Source organism: Halictus rubicundus, chromosome 11 (genome assembly GCF_050948215.1).
Source record: "Halictus rubicundus isolate RS-2024b chromosome 11, iyHalRubi1_principal, whole genome shotgun sequence".
In the NCBI taxonomy this organism is placed as follows: domain Eukaryota; kingdom Metazoa; phylum Arthropoda; class Insecta; order Hymenoptera; family Halictidae; genus Halictus; species Halictus rubicundus.
In genome coordinates, this window is record NC_135159.1 from 3,364,553 (window position 1) to 3,370,491 (window position 5,939).

General features: G+C 41.8%; 1 protein-coding gene across 1 annotated transcript in view; it reads right to left on the bottom strand.

The window, feature by feature from the left end:
• Alpha-man-iib (alpha-Mannosidase class II b) overlaps positions 1–2,804 on the bottom strand; it is a 152,725-nt gene extending 149,921 nt beyond the window's left edge. The window contains exons 1-2 of the mRNA XM_076797281.1: positions 2,653–2,804; positions 2,436–2,569 (exon numbers count right to left, since the gene is read on the bottom strand). The gene's annotated coding sequence lies outside the window, so the exon portion shown is untranslated. The remainder of the gene's footprint in view (positions 1–2,435; positions 2,570–2,652) is intronic.
• Between the last annotated feature and the right edge of the window lie 3,135 nt (positions 2,805–5,939).

The following is a 5,939-nucleotide window of genomic DNA, read 5'->3' on the forward strand; positions in this document are numbered from 1 at the left end:
AGCAGAAAAAATATCGCAGTGCCTGCAGAGGAATCGTGGAGTCCAGGAATAAAATTGAGAAGCCTGCACAACAGATTTGCCAGGCTCGAACAGATACCCGAAGAACCGAAACGGTCCGGAGTCCGGTATGTGGGAGGGAAATCATCAACAAAAGAGACTGGGACAAAGGGATTTCTTGGACCGTTACCTGGAACGTCGGGTTCGTCTCGCGAGAGAATTCCTGTTTCGAACGGAAACCGAATTTTTGTCGTCTAAACGGATCAGCGATTCCGCGCGGCGACGGGCAGTGGTGTTTAATAGCCAGCTTCCGGGCTTGGTCTCTTTCGTGACACGTTCCACGACGCAGTTTTGTAAACAAGGTAATTAACGGGGGATAGCGTGGCACGCGATGGTCGTCTTAATTACACGCGGTAACGGTTCGGCGATCTAGCCCCGTTGGTCGGAAAGAAAAACGGACCAAAAGAGAGAAAGAAAGAGAGAAAAAAAGAACGGACCAGAGGAATACGGTGCGCGCCGCCCCTTTGATCTCGTCGCGCTAATAACTTGTCAGAAAAGTTAATTAATACCGAGTCCGAGAGGGGTGAGAGCGAGCGAGCGAGCGAGCGAGCGAGCAAGCAAAGATGATTGACTTCGTTACGCGTTTCCTCCGTTGGACCGGAGATGAACTTCCTGGCCCTTTTGTCACCGATTCGACGACCCAACTTCTTTAGAACCGGTTTCCGCCAGCCATTCTTATCAACGCTTGCTATACTAGCTGGCTCGGGGTCTACCAACGTTGACTACATGCTGGACACCACAGTCTATTAGATCCAAGTTAAATTAAACCCCTCGCTATCTCTGTTCAGCCGAAACTATAATTTTACTACCCAGAAAAATAGCAGGGCCTTTAGACAAATTCTAGAACCTACGGAAAAATAGTAGAATCCACAGAAAAAATGTTAGGATCCCCAGAAAAATTCTAGGGTCTCCCAAAAAATTCTAGAATGCCCACAGAAAGAATTGTAGGAACTCCAGAAAAATAGTAGGATCCATATCTATCCCTTTAAATCAAAATCAATTTTTATTCTTAGCTTTCGTTAAGCATAATTTTCTTTCTTCTATCTAATTATTGCAGTGGCTGAGATAATTACATACATACATGGAAACTATGATCAATAGACCACAGATCCGTATGCAAATATTAATTCCTACACTATTATGCTCGGAATTAAGTAGAAAGCTGGTTAAAAAATTTATGGAATTGTTACCCGCGTCTACAATTAGAGAAACGAGTATAAGAGTATAAAATCCACGGATTAACGATTAGGATCGAGTCTGCTGGATTCAGATGATCCCTGGCTTCTCGATTATTCACGGTTATTAGTATTCGCGTTGGAAGCACACTGTGGAACGTTGATTGTCTTAACGAAAACTAGGATCCGCTCTCTAGCATTACTACTCTGGAAACACGATGGGAATTCCGAATCGCGAAAACGGGCGACCGTTGCAATCAACGTTCCAAGGCGATGCAAACTGAGCAGAGCATCGAGTGGCCGTCGACGCTGGCTTTAAAATGCGGTTCTAGCCGAGCAACAATTAAAAAATAAAGCATTTGTAATCTAAATTGTAATATTTAATTATCATGACGCTTCGATAAATACCGTCAACGGAATCGAAGCACGGTCATTGCTGGTAATTATGCGACGGGAATAGAAGATAAAGACAATTAAAAAAGTCTGAAGATATCCTGGGACTCGCCAAAAAATTGGAAGGCTCGGAAAATGAATTAACTTGCTTCCGTAGAATTTGTCTAGATTACTTACGGGTAATAAGCAAATGAAAAATTACTACGAATAGCCAGAAATAAAAAGAATTTTTCCCAGCTAGAATCGTTTGTTCAACCACTATGCGCTGCCAGCGAGCCTGACAAAGGACCTCCCGTCGGGTGGGCGCAGATACTAAGAAAAGTACCAGGGAGCATCTGTTCCTAGCTTGGCCGGGCCTACCTCGAAAAGAAACCAAACAAACAACCAATGAACGAGGACAGACCGAGGACGCGCGTTACCTCAAAATGCAGTTCTGACTGGGCAAAAATATGAAACACCTGTGGTCAATTTACAAATAATTAAACCAGCAGAATTATTTCACAAATTTACTTCTTTCGACATATAAGACAAAATGGCTAAAAATTCAGATTTACACATTCCCATTATTTTCATAAAGTAACGCAAGCCTGGCGTTGAACAGTTTTTTGACCGGGTTATGCGAGGGTCTACTGTTCTTCCCAAGACAGAAGCAAACAATGAGAAGCTATTGTGAGCATCGGTAACAATTTCGAAGGAACAAAGCTAATTTTTCTCAGGCAGAATCGCAGGTTACAGTGCGGTCACGCCGCGTACGCCACGAGGAGCGTCCCCTCGGAAATTTGAAATTCAACGTTCCCAGTATATACTCACCGAGAGGGACTCAGGCGTGGTTGTGGTCCTGGTGCAGCTTCGCCAGGCGTGTCATCCTCTGGTGGTGTGCCGTCGAGTATCCTAGCAGGGTTGAACACACACAAACAGGTCGCGCCGGTGGTGTCGAGTAGTCACTGTACGTAGAAGGGAGAGCACAGGTCCGATTAGAGTCTGTCGCGGGATGCACGCGGCGAGAGAGACGCGGCCGGAACCTAACCTTGCAAACAAACCGGTACGGTGTCGAAGAAGTTCGGCAGCAGAGAGGAGCGCTGCCTCGAGCGGCGGACAGGGGAGCACTGGCGCACCACTGCACGAGAAAACGCGATACACGACCCTGAGAACGACCAGTATAATCCTGACGGGGACCACGCACGATCCTGCGAACCGTCGACAGGTTAGCTACACTCGGACACCGAACCCGGGGACACTACGAATCCTTCGTCGAAGCAGACGAAGATAAAGGACACCGTGGACACACGACTCTTCGCCACACAATATCCGCAATCCGCGGAAGGACTGTCGTACCGGCCGCGTTCACCCGCGCATCGCCAGGCGCCGGAGTGGGGGGACACCATGGAACAGAGCGAGGCATGAAAGGGAAACGCATGCGCGAGACGGAGACGCAAGATAGGCGCCGCTGCCGGGAACCTGTGGTGGGGGAATGGTTCGAGAGGGATGGTTCGCACAGGGCCGTATCTGCGCGGTACGCTCTCGGCCCCTTCGGGGGCGCACCTGTGGAAATTTTTATAATTATTCGAATTCGAATAAAAATATATCGAATATATCGAATATATTACGTAGAGGTAGAGGTAGTTTAGTTTTTTTATTATTTCGATTCGAATATATTATTCGATTATTCGAATTAAATATACAGGGTGGTCCACGCAACTTGCACACCTATATAACTTCCAAAGGATGCGTTGCACGAAAAAGTTCTGTATACAGAAGTTGCATGGTCTGAAGGGGTACACAATTTAGTGTATTTATTTTTTTTACAGGTGGAAGTGTTTGGGAGATTTGAAGGTCGACTTTGTTTTTTTAAATGAAATACTATATTTTTAATATACAAAACTATTGACAATACTTTTCAATACAAAATCAATACAAAAAGTATTGACATTCATTAGCGCTAAACCTAATAATTAACGAGTAATTTCACTTTATTTCCTGAAAATTTTCTTCGCGTAATATCAGGTTAGAAAAATAAAAAGAAAGTTAAATGATTTTTTTTTCTTTGTAAGAAAATTTTCAGGAAATAAAGTGAAATTACTCGTTAATTATTAGGTTTAGGGCTAATGAAGGTGAATGCTTTTTTACTCAGAATTCGACATTCTTCCATATTTTGGTATAAAAAATATACTATTTCACTTAAAAAAAGAAAGTCGACCTTCAATTCTCCGAAACACTTCCACCTGTAAAAAAATAAATACACTAAATTGTGTACCCCTTCAGACCATGCAACTTCTGTATACAAAACTTTTTCGTGCAACGCATCCTTTCGAAGTTATGTTGGTGTACAAGTTGCGTGGACCACCCTGTATGTATATAACCGAAGCTCTCGACCCTTCGTTTGTAAACGTTTTTACGGTAAAGGTTTGGGTGTGTTACGTGTTTAACGCAGTTTTTAGTTCTTTAAAAAATGTGAGAAAATTCATATACTACCTTGGTATATTCTACATTGAGATTATCACAATGATTTTGACAAATAATTTGTTGAAATATATTATATTGCAAATAGTACGAAGCAAAATACGCGAATTTTAGAAAACCATCCGGATACGAATTAACCCTTAGCACTCGAATGGTGACTGTAAGGCGCCACTAAAAATTCCTGTATCATTATTCAAAATATTTTTTACATTATTAAAGTTGTTTGTATTTAATAAATTACTAAACATTTCAGTACTGTACGAGTAAATTGCACCATTTTCGTATGTATAGCATGAAAAGATATGTATAGAAGGGAAATATTGTAGGTCGGAAGAAATGTTTCGTTTTAGAGTTAAAATGGCTTCGAGTGCGAAGGGTTAATCCCCTTTACAGTTTAAGAGTTAAAGGAAATAGTATTTCAAGAATTATAGACTTATTTCAAACAAATGTTTAAAATTCTTACTGAAAAATATATAATTGAAGTACTTTGCAAAAGTGGAATTGGCAAAAAGCGAAAACGAATTGGCAAACTGGTGAAAGCGGACTAAGGAAATCGATTTTATTAGATTGTGAATCGGCAGTTTTGTAACTTTGTACCGCGCGTGCTAAGTAATACGAGAAAGTGCGGACAGCATTTAACTTGTACAATTTGTGATTTTATGGAGAATGGATGCTAACGGTGAACAATTTTCAAAATCGTTCGTGACCACTGTTTCTGGTATGATTGAAAGCTTCCCTAGGAATCGTAGGGCGTTATGGTTCTTTTTGTAATTATTTAAACACGAGAATAATCGGTTTAACCGACCGTATCTTCTATATCCATGTGTCTCGAGAGCTGTCTCTACATCTACATACCTGCAAACCGTAGATTTCGAAGACGGCAATAACCGGAAGTGACTACGTCAATAGCTGTCAATATTCATTCGGATTACACCGTCAATTGAGCTGTACAGTTACTGACGGAAGGATCGGAGAACCGGAAGTAGGTAACGGATCCGGATCGATTATCTATTCCCATTTATAAATAACAATCTTGACAGAATGTACTTTAAATAAATGAAAAATATAAATCCTGGAACATAGAGAAATCTGCGAAATGCTGTCGGGGATAGAATGCACAAAATTTTATAAGCAAATTCCATGATTTATTTGTCGGATAAGCAAACCGGTAAGAAATCGCGGCGATCTTTTACGTTTATTGTTCAACAAGTTACTCAAGGTCCACAATTTCTACGAAATCTCTTAAATGCGTGAAAGTTCGGCAGACGTTTTCGAACTGTTTTCACCGACTGTACGTGTTCGGTGACAATCGCTTCGCACCTATGTCCATCAAAATCGATTCTGCTTTCACTGTCATTTGTCTAATGTGACAGGAGAATAATGTCGTTAGCGACTATTACCAAGAGAGGTAACGTTCTCGAAAATCTGTGCGTCCTTTGAGATTATCTATTGACTACTGTGGTCCTGCGGTTTATAGATTACATTTTTCCGACGTGTTGTAATAGTCTCTCGCGTTATCGATCGAACTATTTCGCGGTAGCATCGAGATCGGATAAATGATTAATTCATTTATGGGATAAAATTCGGACAGACGACGTTTCTTCTTCGGAATACGTTAACGTCTGTTGTTCATGGTCAGGTTAGGGTTCGGGAAAGGGAATAGCGCGGCGGAAAGTGGAGGGGGAACCGAGTCGAACGGACCGGTCGAGTCTGCGCAGTTCAAGTCTAACAATAAGCTAACCGCAGTACGAACTCTTCCCGCGCCTTTTTGCAGTTAAACAACGTCGCATTATTATGCACAATAAATTATTTGTTACTTCATTTCAGAGTAATTATCTAAACTAGTTACAAAGC